We start from the raw sequence: 25,301 nt of genomic DNA, 5'->3' as shown, positions 1-25,301 counted from the left end.
TTCCAAAGGTTCAAAGTTTCTTGTTGTTTATAAGAAGAATGTCTGAGTTTATCATCAGCGCAATAAAGCTGCTGAAAATAATCATCATAATCAGTGGCTGCAGCCCAACAGGAACGTCACAGTCCAAGGCAGCACCTTCCCAGCCCAGACAGAACCATCACCTGCTGATCATTAAACCCTCTGAAAGCCAATGCGCAAATGAGAGCTCCTTGGGCAGTGCCATGACCCTTTGTCAGGAGTTAAAACAATCAAAAAGACAGGGTGAAGGACTTTGAAAATAGCCCTGAGAACAGTTATCTGCTGGGATCCAGCTTCATCTGGAAGGGCTCACCATCATCATCTTGTCTAACACACCTCTCAGGGCACTCTGCACATCCTCAGACAGCCAAACCACTCCTTGGTGCTGTCTCACATGGGCTGACATGAGGTAAGGGAGCAGAGGCTTCTGGAGTCACATTGCCATTGCAGCACCATCAATTTAAATACACTGCTCTAGAAGGAAAACTTGTTTTCATTATTAAAAGAAAATATACTTTTCTAAAACTATCACTGTCCCTGATCCACTGGGATGTCCAGAGAATATGCCATTGCTCACACAAACATGGGAACATTCCCTCTTCATGCAGGTAACCAGAGAAATCTGTGGGGTGTGTGGAAGGAGGGGTCAGGACAAGCAAACTCTCAAGGACAGTAAAACCTTCTATTGAAGGCAGAGATGAAAGACAGAGAGAAGAGTGGGAAGGCAATGCATTAAACAAAGCAGAGGAATGCACTGCTTTGTCCAGCTGCTGCTGATGGTGAGCAGAACAAGCCCACGTGATGTGAAGTGGAGGAACCACAAAAATTATCACATAGGATTAATTGAGGATAGTGAACAAATGACAGCCCGCAATCCCTGATTTTATTTTCCAAATCACAGGCTCCCATGCCTACTGCCCAGGATTTATGCATTGGGGTAGATGGCAAAGGGTGGAAATGCCACAATTCCCATACAAGTTACAAAACACTTCTCCTTTCACAGAGAATCCATGGGTTTAGCTTGTCCTGATGATTTTGTGACGTTTGTGTAGATGACAGATACTGAGCATCCCCCTGGCAACCTGGGAAAGAGCAGGGTAAATAGAGGTGCTGAGGGTAGGAAAAGCACATTCTCCTGATGCAGGAGGCTGATAGGAGAGCACAGGTAAGCACAAGGGTCAGCAAGGGAGGTTAGAGCCTGAGTTTTGTGGAGAAAAACGTTGGTTCAACAATGCTGCAGGAGAAACGCAGCGTGATTCTGCGCAAGCTGCCTTGTCAGGAGTTGCGCATTTATTTAACTGACTTAAAATAATTTTAAAAATCCATGCAAGGTTTTTGGATTCTGAGACATCTTTGGCAGCACAACAAAAGAACAGAGGCTTTAAAATACTGTATTAAACAGGAAATTGTGCAGCTCTCCACTGAAAATCTCTTCCCACCTCATTTTCCGCATTCTTTTGCACTCTTCATCATTCTGGAAATTGAATTTTTAGGCGCTCTCAAGATGGCCACAGCAGATAGTCTTGGCAAATGCAGCTCTCAAGGAGAAAGGCAGATGAAGGGGTCTGCAGCCCTACACTATCCCTTCCTGCCATATCTGACACCTTGCAGATTGAGATGAGTCTGCTGTGGAAAAGTGAATATTTTTATTTTCTAGTTCCCCTAAGGAGTTTCTCAGTGACAACCTTTGCCTTGTAACCTGTAGGTCAAGCAATTACCTCAGATATATCCATTTACCAAACTGCAGCTTTCTCTTTTTATGTTTTTAATATATTCTTCAATCAGAAGGGATTGAAATAATTATACTTCAATATTTTGACTTGCTGAAAGTTTTTGGGAAAGAACATTAAAATAATCCTTTATATATGTGAAGTGTCTTGCCCTCCTCAGTATTGTTTCCTTGATTCCAGTCTTCTTGCTCTCTTTTCCATATAGAAAACTTTATTCTGTCATTTTCATTTCAAAGGTATAAAATCCCTGGCTATCCATCTCAGTTCTCCAGTAGTTCTCAGCAGCCTATAACAATGCCAGCTTCTCCAAGAATCAGTTTTACATGGTTTTTCCTAGCTTCGTCATGAAACTTGTCAAAGGAGGAGCTGGTTCATTGTTAACCCACCTTCCACAATTTCACTTTATATTTTATAGCAACTTTGATATTTTAAAAACCAGCCCTCTGCCTCTCTCCTTCCCAAACCACTGTATTTCATTAACCAGCAATGCACGAGCTGAGCTGCACCATTCAGAGAATCAATAACCAAAAACTTTCCCTCACCTCTCCATGCCTCGCTGAACATCAGACCACAACACCCCCTGGAAAATATATATTAGGGATGTTACAAGGTCTGTTATTACCAAACTCGATTCATCTCAGCCCTTTCCATGCAGGACCAATAAACACATGCTCTTTTCACCTACAAATCCCCAACAGCCTCTGCAATTAATACCTAATTAACAAACAAAAGCAGAGATGCCAGGTGGAACAGCACAAACCCATTCACAGCTCACAAAGGGAACAATTAACTCCTGCCAGCTAAGGACAGTGAGAAAAATATTTTGTTATTGAATAAAGCCCTCCTGCCAGGGTTGGATGTGTTTACAAAATAAAATAAACCAGCTCCAGTTCAAGTGCAAGATGTGGGCTCTGGGTCAGGAATTGCTTTTGGTAGGCCAGGGGCTGGACCAGGGGGTCATTATCATTCCCTTCTGACAATGGGACCATAAATCCACTGTCCTTCCAACAACTTTTAAAACAGATTATTTCTGTCTTTTTGTGAGCCGTGAAGTTGCTCCCACAAGAGATAAAGCAGACTTCACCACTGAATGAGCTAAAAACTGCACAAATTGGCTTCCTCCAGCAAACCTCACACTTGTACACGGCTAACAAATTAACAGCAGCATCTGTGGAGGGGAAAAAATATCTTTATTGTTCCCAGCTTGAGTGAAGATGTGCTTGAGCTCCAACTGAGGTTCAGCTCATGGGGTTTGGCTGCCTGAGACGTGAGCTTGGTGCACGTTGTGTCCTTGCAGGGGAAATCAGTGCCTGTCCCCATCAGTGCAGCCCAGAGGAGGTGGCTGCAGCAGGCTGGCTCTGCAAAGGACTCAGTCCTATTCCCTCTGCATCTCCTCTGAGGCTGGCACTGGGGAAGTGCCCAAATCCATCCCCCTGCCTGTCCTTGTCCCATTTTCTCTGAATCTGAAGCTCTTTGTCTGGTGGGTACCCCTGGCCTCAGAGCTTTCAGAGTGCTTTTGCTCTCAGCCCACCCTCCCTGGGTGAGTGTAAAGAGCACCAGCCCTGGTTCATACTCCGCAGGGCAGGGATGGAGCCTCTCCAGGGAGAGCTCTGCAAGTGGGCAAAGAGCAGGGTCAGCCTCTCCTGCTCTCTGGCCATAAATGACACATTAATTAAAGTTAAGAACATTTTCTGTTCCTAGAACTGTACAGTTGTTAGGAAAGGAACATCATTCTTATTAGTACAGAGATGTTCCTTTCCCCATCCCTGGAAGTGTTCAAGGCCAGGTTGGACAGGATATTGAGCAACCTGTCCTAGCAGAATGTGTCCCTGCCATGGCAGGGGGGTGGGACAAGATGATCTTTAAGGTTCCTTCCAACAAAAATCAATCTGTGATATCGATTCTGAAATAATAATAAAGATAACTCTATGCAAAATCTACTTTGCTCTCAAGTCTGAATTTTGTTTGCAAGATTGTTCTTCTGTTGGAGCAGGTATCAAACCACGACTTGGCAGTGCCCAGGGGCACAGGTCACCCTGCTGTCAGCTGCACATCCTCACACATTAAACTCTATTTTTTCTGAATTACTACTCATGTATCTCCCACCAGCTACCCATGTCACAGACATCTTTTCATGTAAAATCCTTTCTTTAGGATTTTTTCCTCCTGAGAAGCTGAGAAGCCTCAGGAACAAAATGTAAACAATGATTATCTGCTGCTGTGGAATGCAACAGGTGCATCTGTGATTGGTCTCATGTGGTTGTTTCTAATTAATGGCCAATCACAGTCAGCTGGCTCAGACTCTCTGCCCAAGCCACCAACCTTTGTTATTCATTCCTTTCTATTCTATTCTTAGCTAGCCTTCTGAGGAAACCTTTTCTTCTATTCTTTTACTATAGTTTAAATGTAATATATATCATAAAATAATAAATCAGCCTTCTGAAATCTGGAGTCAGATCCTCGTCTCTTCCCTCACCTGAGACCCCTGTGAACACTGTCACATACCCAGGCTCTGTGCTGGGGGATTTTAACTCCCAGGTACCAGGTCAGCACCTGAGGATGTGTTTGGAGGGGGACATACACCAGTGCAGCCCTTGTCCCATCCACCCACCCTGCCAGGGCTCACTCAGTGACACTCAGTGCCCACCTGCCCTGCCCTCAGGTTTATTTTCAGCCACTGTGATGTGACCCTGCACTTTGCTAAGTCCTGCACTCCAACCCCAGTCACATTCCCACTGCAGCCAGTGCACGCACAGCTCCCAAGTCCTGCATGGACCAGCCACTAAATCAGGGCTGTAAAAGTATTTTTGGCCCTCTGCCCAGTATGTGTACCTCTTAATCCCTAATTCCAATTGTGTAAACAAGGCATGACATAACGGGTGTGCCATGGAAATATGCTCTATAAAGTTGATTACCGTGCTTCATCCCATTAGAACAGCAGCCACTGTAAAGCTCTAGATAAGGCTAAAGCAATTTATTTGTGTTTCTAAAGGAGATGGGCACATTTTGGCTTCTCAGGGCATGATCAAACTTGACAGGCAGACTCTAGAGCTATTTTGCAGCTCTTATAACAGCACATTTCACCCTGTGCTGGGTAGGAATTTTTAAACCAGATATCCTAAAAGGTCAGATCAACTGTGGCTGTTTCTCAAGTATGCAAAGAGGGAGAGCATAAGAAGCCTTGGATGTCCTGGGTGACATCTTCAGCCAGATGTCAATGCTGCTCCTGCTCTCTCCTGAGTGCAAAGGCAGCTCTGGGTGCTTTTGGAGGTCAGGAGCTCCAGGCATGAGAGAAAGAAGAGCTGCAGCCCTGTCCCCGTGCAGCCAAGCCGACTGTCACAGTTGGATTTTGTGCTGGGAAATGACAGGAGGCAGCTGTGCTCCCCTTGTCCATCCAGCAACATCCAACAGGCTCATGCAGCTCACAGCTCCCACCTGCAGCCTGAAAGCCCAGCTCAGGATCACCCACAGCTTTGTGACACAGCCCAGGTCTCCTGAGTCCCCTCCCAGAGCTGCTGGAGAGGGGACACTCAGGTCAAGGCTTTCCTGCAACCCTCACTTCCCATGGCACTGCAGCTCCAAAGGGAACCAAACACCCACCACAGAGCTCCATCCCAGGAGGAATTATGGACAGGCAAAACCCAGAACTCCTGAGCCCAGGTTTTCATTCCCTGCTTCACAGGTTGAGGCCAGAATTCTCAAAAAACACAAGGAACCTTCCTTGAACCTGCCCCAGGTTTGCAGCAGGCAGGAAACCTTTGCAGTTTCAGATTTCACTTACAAATCAGCTCTGAGGAAAACAGCTACTGCGATCGAAGGCATTAAAAATTGATATAATTAACACAAATCAAGGGTATAATACACATCAACTTGTGCATGAGTTCAAAAGCCTTTTTAAAACCATAAAAGCCAAGGAATTTTTCCATTATATCAAAAAGAGCTTGATAAAGTCTTTTTGCTTGTAGAATTAAGCCTGTAGCAGCTGGTAGGGTTACTGAAGCAGCTACAGCAGCCTTGTGCTGTGTTATAAAGACATTTCTGTTGCTGGAGAAGAAATGATAACATGAATTCATAGAGGCATTTTTAACCTGATTCTTTAAGCATCTCCCACCCTCTCCCTCTGTCACCTCTTGAAAAGGTTTTTCAGACTGGAGCTGTACTTGAATTTAGTCTAATTGGAAGGAAATGTGGGACCCAAATCTTGGTTCTCATTGGCATGGAGACACTTGCATACAATCACGGTATGCAAAACAGCAGAAGTCTGAATTCATAATTGGACGTTCCAAAATGTAATTATGAAAGATGAAATGCTCCTTTCAATGAGAAGGCTGTAAATAGAATAATTAATTTTGTGTTTGCTTGAACAATTCTGTATTATGGACCTTACACTGGAACTGAAATTAATTAAGTGCACCAGGATTTATGGAGGAGGTGAAGAGAGAGGGAAAAAAAAGAATTAATCTGAAGTAAAAGATAGATGACTTTGTGAGTGTAATGATGCGTTAGTCTGGGGTATTCTTTAACAAATTTAGCAGGCATGTTCTGGGTACAAACAGCACTCACTGACAGAATTATCTCAACTAATGCAGCTGCTGGACTCTGAGCAAATTGAGATTGCAGATGAGTACTTTAGATTTAGAGCTATTAACCCTCTGTGTGCTGGAGATGTGTTTCCATTCCCTGCGTGGCAAGGCCGGCTGTGTGTCCCTTGTGCCTAGGTCTGCAGGACAAGGCTGGGCAGCAGCTCCTGGGCTGTGTGAGCACACACAGACACACAGGGATATGCACAGGGACACACAGGAGTACACACAAACACACAGGGATATGCACAGGGACACACAGGAGCACACAGGAGCGCACACAGACACACAGGGATATGCACAGGGACACACAGGAGCACACACAGACACACAGGGATATGCACAGGGACACACAGGAGCACACAAACACACAGGAACACACAGGAACACACATAAATACACACAGGAGCACATAGGAGCACACAGAAGCACACACAAACACAGGAACACATATGAATACACATAGGAACACACACAAACACACAGGAACACATACAGACATACAGGAAAACATATGAATGCACACAGGAACACACACACAAGCACGGGAACGACACAGGAAAACACACACAAACACAGGAACACACACAAACACACACAAACACACACAAACACACAGGAACACACACAAACACACAGAAACACACACACACACAAACACACAAACACACAGGAACACAAGCACACAGGAACCCACACAAACACACAGAAATACACACACACAAACACCAAGAACACACACACAAACACACACACACACACATGAATGCACACAGGAACACACATAAACACACAGGAACACACAAACACCCAGGAACACACACACAAACACACACAAACACACACAAACACACTCACAAACACACAGGAGCACACAAGCTGGCAGGGCTGGACATCAGGCAGTTCTGGGAGAAGAGCAGAGGAGAGGCAGAGCAACCACAGGAGAGGGAAGGGGAATGAGGAGAGCAGAGTTCAGAGTTACATCTCTCCATGGATTCAGGGACAGGAGGGATAGTGGCTACTGCCAGTTGTGATTTTTAAAGCACACAAAGCCCAAGTGAGCAGCCAAAAGAATAATGTAAACCAAAGAGCTTAGCTGTGACAAGCTGTTCCTGAGGTCATTTCAAATGGAAACCCAGAGTTATTCCTTCCCTCTGCTAAGATCAGGCTATAAAAACCCAGGTGTAAAAATCTCTTCCGACACTTCATTCAGGACTAAAGCACTTTCCAGCCCTGAATGAATGAGGGATTTCAGATTTACCAGCCTGGCAGAGACCCCTGAGACAGCCAAGGCAGTAAGCACTTCCAACATCCGGAGCAGTCACTCACAAGACATTACCAGTCCCATAAAAGTTATGCCTTTGCTGGTATAATTTTGAATAAAATAATGTAATTGGCCATAGATTCAGGAATAATCAATGTGATACTTCCCCTGCTCAGAGGCACTCTGAGGCAGCACTTTGTGGAGTGTTTTGGCTGGGCTGTGCAGGATTCCTGCCCCATGCAGGGACACTCTGGGGTCTGTGTCTGTGCAGTGTCAGCTTTCCCTGCCCCAGGATGGGCTGCTGAGAGACACATGGCAGCTGGAACCAGCCCCTGGGAATTCTGTGAGACTCTGGGAAGCAACCACTGAGGATGTGCTGGTGCAGCCCTGGAACAGAGGGACGAGCACAAAGCATTGAGGAGAAGATCCCTAATCTCTGCTTTATCACCTGCTCCTCCTCTGCTGGGATTTCTTTGCTGGGGAAGAAGTTTCTCAAGGCTGATTTTATTCCTTACTAGGGATAGGGTTCCTTAGTGCAGGACTTCCTTGTGTTTCATGGACATCTGCTCCCAGAGGCTGACAATGCAATTAACATAAATTGTCCCACAGTTTATCAAAGTCCAGCACGACAAACTTCTCCAAAGTCGCTTCTCCTTGGAAAGCTGTGCTTGGTGAGGTCACAGGGATGGGAAAGGAGTGAAATCCATAATCAGACACGACCTGAGATGCTCACAGCCAGGGCAGGTGGTGGAGTGTGAGTCTGAAAGTGTCCCTGCCCTTATCAAGTTGTTCCCAAGCCTCAGTGTTACCTCTGGGCTGGAGGAGACTCCACAGAGATGTGACTGCTTTGCACCAAAAACTGAATCACCACCATGTGGAAATAAGGCCTCCTTCCCCAGGGAAAAAAGTGCTGGGATTGCAGCTTCTAAGAGTTAGAAGCTGCCTGGAGGATGCTTACCCAACTCCACACATTGATTTCTGGGTAGCAGAGTGCACTGGGGTACAATGCCCATTTGCTTGCTAATATTTGTTTTCGTTTTCCACAAAAAAATGCTAAATATGAACTAGTGTTACTCTGCCTTAAATTGCAACAAGAGCTGCATTTTCCACTTGCTTGGTTATAGCTCTTTAAGTGATACATTATATTGTTTGCCAGAATACTTCTACAAAGTCTTTGCTTCATTTAACTTGTAGAACAATTCAGCCAGATTGGTCTATAAAAGGTGTACTTAAAATCAGGATTACCCCAGGACTCGAAAGTGCTGGGTGCTAAAATGCAGTCTCTCATTTCCCATGGCCTTCTGAGCATCTGAACATATTTATACCTTCTGCATTGCAGCAAACTTAATCAGAAGGACAGGCTTGCTAACATCTGTGCATTCCATTCACTTCTGGAGTTGTCTCAATCTCTCCTGAAACCCGACTCTGGCTGTCAGAGCACACAGCTCTCCATGCTGGCTATTATTTGGACATGTAGACATCTGTCATCAGCAAGTGTGATAGATGGTTTTATTAACCCACACAGGCAAAAATTGTGACAGTAAGGGACTCTTTTACACAGGAAGAAAGTATCCTGAAAACCTTATAAGACTTGCTTCTTGCTTGTTCCTTGCTTCTCCCAGCCTGAGGTTGCAGCAGGGACTGAACACTTGGAAAATGTTACACATCTTGAGATAGACATGTTCCCCCAGACAGCTCTGGGCAAAATAAGTAAAATAAGGACCACAGGTGATATGGCATCTCCAACAGCAGGAAGAGAAATGGAAAGAGAGGAGGCTTAGATTGGATGTTAGGAAGAAATTCTTCCCTCTGAGGGTGCTGAGGCCCTGGAACAGGGTGTACAGAGAAGCTCTGGATGCCCCAACTCTGGAAGTGTCCAAGGCCAGGCTGGGCAGGGCTTGGAACAACCTGCGATAGTGGAAAGTGTTCCTGCCCATGGCAGGGGGTTGGAATGAGATGAGCTTTAAGCTCCCTTCCAACCCAAACCATTGTATAAATCTGTGATGAACTGATCTCCAACAGCAGAAATTCCTGCAAGTAGGAGGGGTTGTAGCGAACTGTAGCCAGACTGTGCTTTACAAATAAGTTTAAGGAAAATGAAAATCTGTTTTAATAGAAATAATCACAAATATTTCTTTTAAGTCATTCATTAATTGAACACAAATTCACTAATTAATTCACTAACTAGTCCCCACAACTGTTTTTTCATCTCAAATTCTTTCTCCTTCCAGCCTCCCATCTAGCAGTCACCTGCAGGCAGGACTTTGTTCCAACAAATGCTAGGGCAGAGTCTAGAGCCAAACTGGAATTTCTGGATGCTAAATTTTGGGATTTGGTCTGTACCCAGATGTAGTTCCAGCCTGAGCAGGGACAATCCTTTCTGTCTCCCAGCCTTACAAAAATAGTCAAATGCAATAAATCCTTAGTGGTTTTCCATTTCCCAGGATTCTAGATTCCTGGGCTAAAGCTACCAGAGAACTGAGGCCAGATATAGACAGAGGAACATGCCCCTGCTCCTTCTTTTCCAAAAAGCCTTTGTTTGCAGCAGCCAGTGGCTCACAGCTGGGAAGTGACAGGCCTGCCTTTGGGTATCGAGGGACCTTCATTTTCCCCACTCCTTGCTGTCCACTTGCTTTAAGCTGAAATTCTTTTTTCCTTTTTTCCTTTTTTCCTTTTTTCCTTTTTTCCTTTTTTCCTTTTTTCCTTTTTTCCTTTTTTCCTTTTTTCTTTTTTCTTTTTCCTTTTTTCTTTTTTTCTTTTTTTCTTTTTTTCTTTTTTTCTTTTTTTCCTTTTTTTCTTTTTTTCTTTTTTTCTTTTTTTCTTTTTTTTTTTTGTGAGCAATGTGGTTTCCCCACACTCCCTCTGAGTCTTCATTTAAAGTGAACCCCCCAAAAATGCCAGTACATGTGTGTTTATGTATGTTGTGTGGCATATATTATATTCATAAACTTCTCAGTATGTAGAGCTACATACTGTTGTGCTGATGAACTTTATCTTTCTAAGGGCATCAGAAAGATGAATAACATAAAGTCAGTTGTATGTTTTTATTTACAAAGGCAAGGGATTGCACTCTGGGTGTGTCTTTGCCATTTGGGAAAAGCTGCATTTGATACTTCAGATTTACATATTTTGTGTTGGTTACTATATATTGCAAACATTTCAGGGTAATCCATGTTGATATGTCCCATGACACTGCTGCAGACTCTGAGAGATGGACAGATAGTGATTGCCTTTAAGCCCTAATTTCTGGAAACAAATTACTGTCTAGAAACCTTACATTTAAAAGCAAAATTAAACAGGCTGGTAAAATTTCTGTGTATGGGAAATCTGAAAATGGGATTTAAATGGAAGCGAGAATCTTGCAAACAAGACAGGATTTAAAACTTTATATGGAACAGTGAACAAGCAAACTTGTTACCTTGAGCTGATTTTTCTTCACTTGCTTTGACAATGATGCCAGGCACCACATCCAAAACATAATGCTTTATCTCATGCAGATACACAAAAGCTTATTTTCAGAAACATCTTGTCAATAAAAGCAGAAAAAAAGGTAAATCTCACTAATCACTGTAGCAGGATAACTCAAGCTAATAACACAACATGGAATTTTGCAGCTTTATATTATTAGAAGAAATGAAAAAAAAGCCCTCACAAACCCCCCTGACACTGATTCATCAAATAAATTAACCATGTTCATCAGTTAACTCTCACTGGTCAAATAGGGTTAAAATTCTTGGACCTAATTCACACTGCTAATTTTGCAAAGGGGGGAAAGCAGGAGATAGCAGGAGCCAAATCTGCTATTTTGCCATAACTGACTGAACCTTGGGGGCTGGTGTTTTATTCTCCTAATATTTCTTTTAATAAAAAAAGTGCCTGATTAAAACAGCCTTTTAGAAAACATTAATTCAGGAGCTAAAAAAAAATTCAAATGAACTCAAATAGATTTTCTCTGGTACGTTAACGTTGCATTTAGGATAATGGATAAGGAGAAGGATGGATTCTGTAGGTATAAATCAATAAACGAGGGGGGTTGATGAAACTGCAACCTGTGAGAGTGAAGCCCTGGTGGTTTGCGATATCATCAGGAGCCTGAGATTAATTTGTTTGACAGTCCAGTCTCCTGCACTCATTATTTTAGCAACAGGACCACGATGCTCACATTAACCAGGCAGGCAACACAGCCTCACCCAGATCCCCTACAAGCACCTGGGTTACGGCAAAAATCCCAGCTGACTTGTCAGCAGGATACATGACCAGATTATCCTTTTTACTGCTGTAAGAAAACTGATAGAGGGGGAGTTTATGCAGAGATGGAGAAAATTGGCAGTTTTGGGTTAGCTGGTCACACAGCCTGGCTCTACCACTCTTACCAGGCTCAGTGCTGCCCTGATGAAGCTGTGTTAATGATTTCATTGGGATTTCTTTATGCAGCATGGATAAAGACAACACTGCTCCCAGCCTGCTCTCTCCATGGTTTCTGCCTTTGAATTTTCTCTGGCTGAAAATAAAAGTTTTAAAAGGCAAATTTTTTTGATTGCAAGAAAAAGCAAAAGCATTAATGTAAGTCAGTCAGGTGCTGGAGACCCCAAATAACCTTCTGTACTCTCTATTTTCTATAGAGATATCTCACAGCTCATTTTTCTTGCAGGGTTATGACCCAATCCTGCTCACCTTGTGCACCACCTATGGGGCTCTGAAACCCCATGAAGGGGCCATTGATTTTAATGGCTGTTGGATCAGATCCTTGCTCTTAGGGATAGCCCCATTAATTTGATATGGCCTGCTTATGTGAGTATATTGGCCCCAAGTCTGTGACTTCCCCAGCCCTGGGAACAGGCAGAAATCCCTGTCCTGTTCTGCTGTACAGTCTCTCCCATCCAGCTGCAGTTAAGTGTACCTCATTACTCAGGGAAATTTGGATTTGGACAATTCCTCACTAATAAACAACATATTGCTATAATTAGCAAGTGTGGACTGGGAATCCTGGAGATGGATTCTGTCCAATCTGTCAATTTAGGAACATATTGTTTAATTTACACAGTGCAGCACATTGTGCAACCTGAGAAGGCTGCCCCAGCCTGGGCCAGAGCAGGGCTTGCTGCTGCCTCCAACTTTGGAACGCAGCTTACAGCTCCCGAGAGCGACTTTGACACTCCTCTTCTTCCTCTTGGCCTCCTCATCTGGGCTGAAAGTGAAAGGGGCTGAAAAGACAGAAGGTTCCTGTACAACCACTGCCAAGATGTTTTTACAGCCAAACCCTGAGGATCCCCATTTTCCAGACGAAAAATCTCCTCTTCTGGAAGACTTCGTGCAAGGAGTGTTGTGAGGGAAACAGCAGAGTCCAAAACATAGAATCATAGACTCAATCATAGAATCACAGACTCAATCATAGAATGACAGGATGGTTTGGGTTGGAATGTACCCTAAAGACCATCTTAGCTTCAACACTCCCACCATGGACAGGGACACCTTCCACTGTCCCAGGCTGCTCCAAGGCCCATCCAGCCTGGCCTTGGACACTTCAGGGATGCGGCAGCCACATCTCTGGTCATTCAGACATTCTCTGGTCCACCTGTGCTGGTGTCTGACCACTTTCACAGGGAAGAATTTCTTCCTAATATCCAATCTCAGCCTGCCCTCTGTCAGCTCGAGGCTGTAATGATTGTCCTGAAGTGCCAGGCTCAACACCCAAGCCCCAGTGCTGGTACACCCAGGCTCTGGGAGTCCTGAGCTGCAGGGTGAGAGAAGTCAACCAGCCTGGAATGCAGCACAAACCCCAAAATGACCATCCAAAACCTGCTCCACAGAGGGATGTTTGGTTTGTTTGTAAATTACCATGAATACACCAACAGAAATGCACATCAGAGTGGATTTAATAAAAATATACACTATTAAATTTCCACCTAGGCTGACCAGAGTCATTGAGCATCATGTTTTGCATTGCATTCTCCAGGCCAGATTCTTCTTCAGTTATCAGACTTTCCCTTCTCTCCCCTGCTTGTCTTCTAATCAAAGGAAACCACTCCAACTTTTAAATGAAACTAATTTTCATATTGCCCACATATACATACAGTTAAGAAATTACAGTGACAGTGATAAAAAATGTTAATTTTTCTTTCCAGATGCTTGTAAAACAGCCTTAACATATGTCCGCTGTTTAATTAACAGAGCGGCAGCATGGTGGAGGGAAGCCAAACTAATAATTTAAAGAAGCTTTTTCCCTCCCTTGATTTGAATCCCAAAACACATCCATCATGTGCATTTCTGAAACTGCAAAAGATTTAATTTTCTGAACTTTCAGCAAACATCATAAAACAAGTCAAAGAGAAACCTGAAGTCAGGAGTGATCGCCTTTGAGAGAGTTCAGCTTCAGAACTGGCACAGAAATTCATTTTGTTAAGTGACTCAAAACTCCAGAGCACTTCTTTCTTTTTTTTTTTTTTTTTAAATTAGCTTTTATTGTCACCTCCTGCTGAGTGGCCAAAAGGTGCCATTTTGCTGCTCAGGTTCTGGTTTTGAGCTGCCTCCTTTCACAAGATTGATGAGGATGTAATCCCTTCCTCCAAGCAGAGCCAGGATGAAGCCACTCACCTCACCAACTCATGGAGGCTTTCCCTGCAGCATTTGTGTGCTGCAAAATGTCAGGGGTATCTGTCTTTCCTCCCCAGGAAGCACAGACATGCTGCTGCCCCAGTTTACAGCTGGGTGGCTGAGGCAGATTAAATTGCATGTTCAACAGATGCATTTTAACTCACTGCACTTTTGGAGCTGTTCCTCAGCCCAGGCTCTGGAGGGGCAGCCCTGAGGATGCTGAGGGCCTTGGGGTGAGGTGAAGGTCTCACTCTTGCAGTCCAGAATCACCAGCCCAGCACACAGCTGATGGCCCAAGCTCTGCTCTTGCAGGAGAAGCATTGAGGGTCTGAGATGGAGCAAATAGAGCAGATGGAGAAGGTGCTGGCTCCTGAGCTCACACCTGCTTCTCTTTGCCCCCTCACAAAGGCAAGGCCATAGGGACAAGGCAAACCTAAAAGTGTCACTTGCAAAATTGGCACAGAGGTCACATCTCTGAAGCCAAAGTGAACATCCCAGAGAGGGCTTTGCCCTTTCTCTGAAAGCACACCCAGAGCTTCATCCCCCTCTGCCCTTCGTGTCTGGGATGACTGTAGGATATTTAAAGGCGCAAAAAAGCTCTCCTTATATCCCCCCTGTTGTCAGCAAACAACAATTTGTATGCAGAAAGGATCAAATCCCTCCTGGAGATTACTCTGGGATCCATGGGGGAGGAGGAGGTGCCAGGACAGCCATTAACCTCTTCTGGGATAACCAGACACACAGAAAGTCAGCACTGCCCACTGCTCACAGCCAGGAAATGATGCTCTTGGCCCCCATCCTCTGCACAGCTAATGACTCCTCCTGAGGGACCAGTGTGCCTGGGGAAAGGAGTTTGTGTTTTATCAACCTGATGGAGCAGTCTCTGTTCCCAGAGAGACACACGGTGTAAAAGACAAAGCAGCATGGGGAAATGCACCCTTTCCTCTGTGGAGAGGAAGAGATTTGTCAAAGGTGATGCTGTATTTTATTACTGTATTGAATGGAAGAGCACATTAATAGACTAATGTTAAATATTAAGCAGGAAGAGGAAAGATGGGGACAGAGCATTTTCCTTCTCCAACTTTTGCAGGGAGCACACAGTCAAAGCAACTCTGAAATTAATCTGCTGATAGATTAGAGACTGTGAGTGTTAACTGACCCTTTGATCTCCCTATTGTTATTTTGGGCCTTGCAGGGAGGGATATTAATGAAACTGAGGTTATTAAATGGATTCCTCGCTTGCTGGGGCAGCATTTGGCTCCCAGCAGAGAGGATCTCCTTGGGCTGGCCCTGCTCTGGCTGAGGGGTGGAGACAGAGGGACAAGCATTGCACGGCAGACAGGAGGACAGCACCCAGCTGTAGTTTACAGACAGTCTCCTTGATCTGCTGACTAAAGGGAGTTGAAAATTCCCCAGCTTGAAATCAAGAGAGAAATTGAAATCGAGAAATTTCACACTCTTGGATCAGTGTCATTCCTAATTGCAGCACAGCAGTCAGGGGATCTGTTCATCACCTCCCTCCTTCCAGAGCCCACCAGGAGGGTGGTACACACAGACCTGGTCACATTTCCCCAGGTATCTGTATCCCTGGAGCAGCTCTGCACCCTCTGAGAGGGTTACACCAGGCGTTGGTTTTGCCTTGTTTTCAACATGGAACCTCAGGCTGTGTTTTCCAGAGGCCTGGTTCCCTAATTGTGACACCACTTAGGCCATGGACAAAGTGATTGTCCTGTGCCAGGGACTGAGTGGCAGAAACCCTGAAAAAGGCTGGTTCATGTCATGGCCCCAGGTGTTACTGGTGTCATGATCAGACAGAATTTCTCCAAGCTGCACAGAGAGTGGAAGGACCATCTTGGATGGAGTTTCTTCTTAGCCTGAAAGCTGGAGATAAACATTTGGGGGAAAAAATTGCATGCCATGAGTCAGTTAATACAGCAGGGCCCTTCTCCAGAAACCTGGCCAGCCCTTGCCATTACAGAGCTAGTCTTTGGCTAGCTCACCAAAGGAGGCTCAGTGACTGTGTACATTAAAAATGCTATCACCATTATGGGCTCTTCACTAAAGGTACAAGAGCATGACAAATATATGTAATTTGCAAATTGGCTGGTCTTTTGCAATAATTTAGAGACACTAGTTAGAGGCAATAGAAATCTAACAATTACTGATGTTTAAGGTTTGCATTGTTGCTCTGTGAATATTTCATGCATAAATGAACTTCCCCTGGACCAACTGCTGTTTCTGATGAGGCGCTCTGAGGCTTTATTGCCAAACACACAGCGGGGCTCCCCCAATGAGCCACATAACGGATGATGCATCACCTTCACAGCTTAAATAATGCAGGGTATCTGCATTTTACAGAGTGGTGGTACACTTTATTTACATATCAACTGAGTGGCCAGGCTGAATATGAAGAAATTTGTGAAGGGAAGAACATGGCACTTTTAATATTTCATATTAGTGAGCACTCTGCAGGAAGAGCCTTGGCAGACTGAGGTGAGAGCTGATCTCTCTGATTTCTGTGTGTGCTTGTCTCTCTCTGAGAAAATCTCTTCCAAAACTGATGCAACAAATGTCTTTTCCCATTTTTGTGAACTTCTTCAGCATTATTGAAAACAAAAGGTGCAGACTGCTAATCAGAGATTGACTTTCCAAGTGCCATTTGTTTGGGAAGACAATCAAACCCACCCTTAAAATCTCATCCTGTTCCTTCCTGAGGCTGCTGGGAGATGTAGTCTTCCTCTCTATCATTCTGGAGAGAGCTGCAGGGCATTTCTGCTCATAGGGAGGCCACTCATAAAGCCTCATCAACCTGCCAGGACTGCAAGGAGGCCCAGACCTCATAGAAAAATCTTCATCCAAACTGCAGATTATTGCAACAGCTGATGATACTTCCTGTGTGAACAAGTCTGGGTTGATGGAAGGGGAAAACAATATATGAAAGCAAGAATTACTTCTTCCCTATGAATAGTGTGGCTTGTACATCGCAGTGTATATAGGACTGTATCTCAGGGTGTGGATCCTCTTTCTGAAGCGGATTACCCAAGCATTCGCACTTGAATCCCACATGAAATAATTTGTCCTTCATGGAAGCCCCTCCGCTCTCATCCCAAAAAGGCCCTGCCCAGGAACTGGTCCAAGCCCTGGGATGTTGGCCATCACTCTTGCCCTCATAGCAAAGAGCTCCAGTGACAAAACATGGCAAGGATGTTAAATTCTTAGAAGCAGCAATCTGCACCTTCCAAGGAAAGAATGGCCCAGCAGAGCACAGGTACCAATTCTCCATCTCCTTCTCTTCTGCAGGACTGGTGGGGATGTGCCTGCCCACCACAGCTCCCTTCTCTGCCCAGCATCTGGTGGCAGCGTGCAGCATCTTCCTCACATTATGCCTCGTTCAAAGAAGAACTGATGTGTACCAGCCCTTTTTTGTACAAACCTATTAAAATTCCAATGCAAATGACCGGATTCATAATCTGGGCTTCATTGAGAAACACAGTTTCCTGCTTTCCCCAGTAATGAAATTATTGGTTATGCAGATGCTCCATTTCTAAGCTAATTCAATCTCTGACTGCTTTTTTTGAGGCGGGATGTGTGAGGGCAGGGGAGTGAGGATGTGCAGGTTTGTGTGTGTGTGTTAGCACACAGCCCCACACATCTGCACAGCGTGTCTCCCAGCACACAGATCCACAGGCTATTTAGTTAGATAGCCAATTATAATTATAAATGCAATGGGAATACCAGCAGTATATTGCATAGACACGATTAAAAATAAACTGGGAAAGCTAAAAGCAGCTTAGTCGCCAGAAACTAATACACTACTGGGGCAACTTGTGGAAATGCCTGATTATTCTCTTTTGCTCACTCCATCCCTGGGGGATCTTCCTGAACTGTTACTTTAACTGCTCAACTTGCCTTTTCCACTGTGATAGTCAGCAGATGAAGCCCTTCACATTTAAGTGTAATAGTGCCAGAGAGACCAACTGCTCCTAAGAGTTACAACCTATAAATGTCGCTTCCGTGTCAGAATGAGAATGTGCCACTGAAGATGCTGAAGTCTGCAGAGGCTTTGCTTGACAATCCATGCAGGCCATTAAATTTACTCCTCCCCTCGTCACCCAGCATTGTGTAGGCTGGGATTTCTTGCTTGCTTTCACAGCTTTCTGAGTAGCTCCTCTGAAGCTGGCAACAGCTGAGCAATTTCTCCCTGGGACGGAGTGTACGGCACAGCATTTGTTCAAGTTGCACTTCTCTTCACCTGTCACAGCTAATGAGAGCTCCAGGACAGACTGCCTGCACTGGCCTGTGTCAGATGTGGGTATCCTTAACCAGGGGAGAGAAAATGGAGATGGACATCAAGTGATGCCAGGATGAGACAGGGAGTCCTGTTAAGTGGATATAAATCATCCCCCTGTCCCAGAGAGCTGCCCTGTGCAGGTGGTACTGCCCTTTCCCTTTGCATGGGACCACACACAGCCTTCTCCACCCTGTGTCACCCTTTTCTGGTGCTCTGGGAGGTTTGTAGGGGGAACAAGAACTAATTTTATGTCTCCACAGCACTGAGATGTTTCTGGCCAACTGAATAGGAGGGATTTCTGTTCATGACTACATCTTTGCCTGAAGTGTACAGCAAGAGGAATAATAATAGCTGAGCACAGGGTTGGTGTTATTTTACTCACAACCCTGTTCTGGCCTTAGCTGAAAGCTCAACTCACCACAGCCATAAGCACAACTCAGAAGAAAAGCAGGAATTCACACCACGTTAACATTTAGCCCAGTGTCCACATTTACACAGGTACAAGATAGAGATATTTAATATTTACTTATTTTGGTTATCACCTAGACCCTGACAGCTGGTCCCCAAGGCAGGTTCAATACATCATGGTGTGCACAAGTGGTATAGGGCATGGACAACACAGCTCCATACACCCATTAGGGTTCCTCCCCTTTTCCTCCTGAGAAAAGAGAGTTTTTGAGACCTTGGGAAAGGAGAAAAGCATCTCTGTTAGAGGAATGATGTGCAGAAAACCCCATGGCTTGGTGCTGCTCTCTGTTGGGGGTGGCAGGACAGAAAGGAAAGCCAGGGACAGCAGAGGGGATGAGATTGGGGTGGGTGAGGAGCAGGGCCAGGCTGGGCTGTGCAGAAAGGCTGGACCACAGGGACAGTCTGGAGAGGGTGGCAGACCCACTGCAGCAAATGGAGGTGGATCTGGTGGGCAGCTGCTCTCTGGGAGGGAAAAGGGAGCAGGACAGGCAGCACTGACCCACTTGGGGTGTTATTGTGCTCCACATCAGTTTGAAATCTGGAGGAAGGAGCCCGTGACAGCCCAGCCTGTCTGATGCTGCCATCCCCACTCCCACTGCCTCCCACCCCAGGGTCCCCACGGTGGCTCCATCCTCTCCTCTCCCCAAAAGCTCTCCCAGCCCCATCCCCTCGGCAGCAGGGGTGGCTGCCAGTGCCCCCAGCACAGCGAGGAGGCAGCAGCTGATTTCACAGCCACTTGACCAGAGATGGTGGTTGAATCGGGACCCAGACAGGGAGGGGGAAGAGCTGAGAACCCTTTTGAGGCCGCCACCTGGGACTGGCAGCACTTCTACTAATGCACAGTGAACAGCTAAATCATACATTATTGATTTGTCAGACGTATTTGCATATAAATAAGCATGATCATTCATACAAACCTTAATGTTGTTGTTCTCCCTTTAGTGTTGTGATCACAGATGAATGACTCTAGTTAGACACAATTCAGGAAAGCTTGTACCACTGCAGCAAAGTAAGCTGCTGATTTAAAACTACATTTATTGGAGCATGTAAGTGTGACAGTCTATTGGTGAATTTGGGGATAATTAGTCTAAAAGACAAGATAAATGAATCCTGAAAGTGGTATTGTGATGAAGAAATGATCCCTCCATGCTAGTAAAGCTTTGATGCCAGAAATATTGTAAATGATAATTAACTGGGAAACACAGAGGAATTATATTTCAATTGTGTTTTCAAAAGGACTTAGAATTTTACAGGCAAATTGATTCGGTTCTCCCCCTCCCCCAGCCCTGTGATTATGAAAGATTGTCTAATTTACAGCATGAACTATGAAGCATATGACAAATCACTGCCTTGCTTTTATGCATCTTGTTTGTACGTTTCTCCCCGGTAGATATCTGCTTATTGTTTTTAAGCAAACCAAGACATGTATTTTTCAATTAGTCTTTCCCTGGGCCTAATCTAGACAGATCTGCAGGCCAGCACAACACACTGACCCATGAAAATTATATCTGCTGTATTAATTCATTAAGCATTGCAGGATCAAGCTGTAAGATCTCACTGGCCGATAACATCGGCAGCGTGAGCGGGGTTAGTCTGCATCCCTCCCCTGAAAAGAAAATATTATAGATTGTGCAATGCAGGGGAAACATTGCTTGCTAACACTTCATTTTAATTGTCCTAAATTAGAGCTGAAGACTTACAAAACTGTGCGTGACAGCCAATGAATACCAAATGAATTCATTAGGATCAAGGCTGTTACAATGAATAACTAACGAATCTATAACAACAGCTCTATCCTCTGTGCCTGGCTGGCAGCTGCAGCAGGGAGCCCTGGAGGGAGCTATCCTGACCCTGGGGCCGGCACACTTTGCCCCATGCCAGCCTCTAATTGCAGCTCTAAGGGAAGCTGCTGCTGTCACCTGGATTGCTCAGGGTTAGGGGAGCCGTGCAGGTGGATGGAGGGGGGAATCAAACTGGATGAATTGCAGGAGTAGGGAACAACCACCACCCCCTGAGCCTCAGAACCTCCTGCCTGGACTCCACAGGGCCAAGGTGCAGCTTGAGCCACATCCTGACACTCGTTCCAAGGTATCCCAGCATTGCTGCTGTTGAGTCCTGCCCATCTGATGGTGTTATCAGAGTGAAACCCATTTATTATCACCCATAACTGCTGCATCAAGCATCTGATCCATCCACTCTGATCCATCCCAGAGGATGCAAGTGTCCCATGAAGGTTTGCACTGTTCCTGTGCTCTGGGGAAGCGTGTCCAGGTGAACACAGAAAGCTGTTGTTAAAGGAGGGGAAAAAAGAAAAGAAATGCCTTCATCTGCAAGGAGTTTGCACTTTGTGTTTCACTGGTGGGACTCACCATAACTCATACAAGATTCAGTGAGTTGGGATTGTGAAAGAAGTGGAGGAAAGGAGCTTTTATTACTATGCAGAGGTTTTATATGGCATTGTCTTCCTTAGCAGAGGATGTTAATTTTTTGGGTGGCTATTCAATGAAAGAAAACACAAAAGACAATGACTCAGCTAAGTGGCTCCTCAAACTACTGCAGCTGTGTCAGGGAAGGGAGCCTTGGAGCAGGAAAGCATGAAGACCACCCTGCCAGGGAGCATCTCAGGACACTGCAGATGATATCAAACCATCACCAGGTTTCTACCAACAAGAAAGAGGAAAACAATGTACCAGAGAATTTCTGCTAATTGGATGCTCAAAGAAACCCATGGAGAACCAGGGGAATGCTTTATTCTGCATTGCTACATCAGCACTGCTCATCTCCAAGGGATGCTGAATTCTTCTTCCTCTGCTCAAGGTTCCCATATATTTTTGCAGTTGTGAGGAGGAAGGAATATTTCTGAGTTTAGGAAAGATTTCCAAGGAGCCCAGAAATTTGCCAAAGGTCTCAAGCTAATGGCATTTGTTTCTTTTAGAAGAGGTGTATCAGTATGAATAGAAAGGTGCTCAGCCTCCCTGCCCCTCTGGGCTTGGGGCAGCCTTGCAGGTCAAGGTGATGAAACCTGGCAGGTGAATTTGTGCCCTTGCCTCCAGCTTTCTGCCCCACTCCTTAAATAATGGCTCCTGTCCTCAAAAAGGAGCACATTCCTGACATGAACTCCAATTCACCAGCACTTTCCACTTCCCATTTGCAGGGAAGCTGCCAGGATTTGGGAGACAAGTGTCTGTTGCTTGGAAGTGGAGCAGGACAGACAGCAAGGGGCAGCTGCTTGTTAACCTCACTTCAGCAAAGCTGCCTGAGCCAGCACATCTTGGCCAGTGTTTCCAAGTAATTTTGAGGTCTTGCAACAAAAAGCCTCGGTTTTGTACGAAAAAATTGTTTGCCTTGTAAGGAAGAGACTGTTGGAACCCTGGGGAATGAGTTCTAGACAGGAGACAAGCAGAGCTGGGAAAAGCAGGGACAAGCAGTAATCACCCTCTGAAATCCAAACAGCAGGAGCAGGGCCCCTGCCCTTGCTGATGTGCTTTTGGGAAATGCAGCTCATGCTGGAAAGAGAAAGTAAAAGCCAAGGCTGTGCAGGGAGCCTCTGGTGTGCAGCCTCCACCTCCGTTCAGGCTGTTTGCAAACTCTCTCTATGCTTATCATCATGTAATTGAAATAACGTGTATTGACAGAGACTTGAAAACAACTGCTCAATTTTCCTGAAAATTCAATTAAACTTCGTTTATTCTGGGGATCGATCCAATTAAAAGGGGGGAAATTTCAGATGGCCCAAGCCTTACAATCCATCTTAACACACTGTGTCTATCACCGTGATGTAATAATTCCCCCAATCAATGCTTTAAAAGCATTTAGCAGTCTTGATAATGAACTTTTGTCAAAATAGCCTTACAAAGCAATAAATGAGAGCAGATTAATATGTAGTCATAAAGCTATGAATGGTTTAACGCTTTGAAAGGTTTGCTTCATAAATTAGACTTCTTTATTTATTTCTTTATCATAATCTCTCTCTCTCTCAGTCTGCCCAAGGTTTTGGTAGACCTGGGGTGAGAGACCTTGTTAGGAGAGGATGGATGGACAAGAGCTAAAGATGACATATCCAGGCCTGGTTTATTGGCATTGTAGACAACTCCCATGGCCGCCATGAGCAGCTGTAAGTAAACTTGCCATAACACTGATTTTCAAACCCTGAACAAAGGGATCTCTGTTCAAACTCCCAGCAAGGCTCATTCCCACCCATTCAGGCAGCCCCAGGACTACCATAACTGTGTGAGAGTCTTTTCACAGCCACTGAGGGTTGAGAAACCAGCCCCATTCTGACACTGTGAGGGGTTATGCAACGGCTCTAAATTGTGGCATTTCTTTAGGAAATGCCCTGTTTCAATGTCTGCCTTCCCTGGTACTGATTTAAGGTATTAAATCACCCTCTTAATATTGTAGCTGCAGGCTGACCCCAGCAACTCCCACCCTACTTCATAACATCTGTGGATGCCGTGCACTTTGATTCTCAGCTAGAATCAGTTCTTGGGCAGTTTTCTGCTTCTTGCACATAATTGTGCTTAGGAGAGTTACCCATCTCCCCTGCTGCATTCTCAATGTGCTGTTCACAACAGGCAGGTTTTCTTAAATGTTTGGTATTCACTAGAAGAACCAAAATCAGCAAAGGGAGAAATGGGAACCTCAAAGGGTACAATACTGCTGGAGACAGGAGCAGGGAAATTGCTTCTTCTCCAAAGGAGGGCATGAGGTCCTGGCTTAGAAATGCAGATTTCTGGTTTAATATTAATTTTTAGTGCCCTGGCTAAAACTCTCTCCTGGTAAGGTCTAATAGAGAGTAACCTGGGTGCCAGACCCCGCTGCTGGAGAGGGCAGATGGTTTCAATCATTTCTATTCCGCTCAAGTGCCATGAAAAGTTGGCTGTGGGGTGTGTGTGGTGTTGCAGGGTGACAGCTCACAGGAGACAGGCAGGGAACAGCTTTGCCCCTTCCTCCTGGGGCTCTTTTAGCACATTGTGAATGCCCTGGGCAGGCTGCCAGCTCCCAAAGAGGAACCCATGGGTCACAGACCCTCAACTGCACTCAGGGTTTCACTGCCCTGGGGCTCTGAGTCCCTCTGGAGCTGAAACACTGGGAGGAGAATGCTCTGTGGGGTCTTCACCAAATTTTAACAGCATCCCACATGAGGAAGAGAGCTGGTCTGGCTTTCAGGGGGGCTGTAGCCACTCTGCACTTGCTGTGAGAGGCAGTTGTCACCTCCCATGCAATGTCCATTCCTCTGCAGGGGCACAGCAGCCCTTCAGCACCTCAGAGCAGCAGCCTGAGATGTCTCCTGCCTTCTGGAGACACCAAAAGGAGGGAGAAAAACCCATTGCACCGAGTGGGAGCTGCAGGGAGAGCAGACCCTGCATCCACCTCTGCCATGCTGTCAGTCAAGCAGGTCCCACAGAATTCCATTAATCCCTGTGACTTGCTGGTTCCTGCAGGCTGGATGGATGCCGAATCCATACAGCCTTGATTTACAGACATTTTGCCAGGGCTCAATAACTGTAAAGCACACCAGCACTGCATGAAAAATGCTATCTGCAAGAAACCTTTTAGCTCAGCAGAGATGGTGGTAAGTGGCAGCGTTTCCCTTTCTGCAAACTTCCAGTGGAAACATTTCATTTGCATATGATATTAATTGCAGAAGAAACAGGCATGCTCCTTCCCCTCTAATCCACACAGTCTTTTTTGTGCTGCTTTCCTACAAGAGTAAGGGGCTGTGGTGAATAGTGTGGGTGCAGCCCAATCCCTGAGCAAGCTGCAGAGGAGGTGAGCTGCTCAAATTGTTGCTTTCTGAAATGAAGCTGTGCTAATTGCACCCAGTGCCCTGCTTTTTGGGCTCACTTTAGTTTTCTACTGCTTCAGAAAAATGTGTGTCTTTTCCTCAGCATAACCTGGAGTTATGCAGATACTTGGTTGAACAGCTCCTAAGTACTTGCCCAAAATTAATGTGGGGAAATTATAACCCAGGGAAGATCATGGCATGGATACGTGGCCTGGATGGATCTGACAAAAATCCTGCCCTTGCTATGTAGGGGATTGACATTAATGATGTATTTTATTTTATTTTATTTTATTTTATTTTATTTTATTTTATTATTTTTTTTTCTGACCACCCAAACCTATAGCTGGGCCCATCACACGGAACAAACTACAAGGTAAATTTCTCCAGGTTTATCCCACCAACCACCATTTCCCCCCCCCAGGTTTATTTTCTCTACACCCTGGACATGCCCCTTGTCATTCCCTCCAGACCCATTTCTCCCTAGGGATTTTCAGCAGTTCCTTTCCCTGCGTCCCTGCTGGGGGATCAGCCCAGCTGGGGCTCAAGGGGCATCACTGCAGCCTCAGGG

This window comes from Melozone crissalis, unplaced genomic scaffold (genome assembly GCF_028551555.1).
Source record: "Melozone crissalis strain CALT ecotype California unplaced genomic scaffold, PUWL_Pcris_2 ptg000017l_1, whole genome shotgun sequence".
NCBI classification, from domain to species: domain Eukaryota; kingdom Metazoa; phylum Chordata; class Aves; order Passeriformes; family Passerellidae; genus Melozone; species Melozone crissalis.
This window is presented reverse-complemented; position numbering follows the sequence as displayed.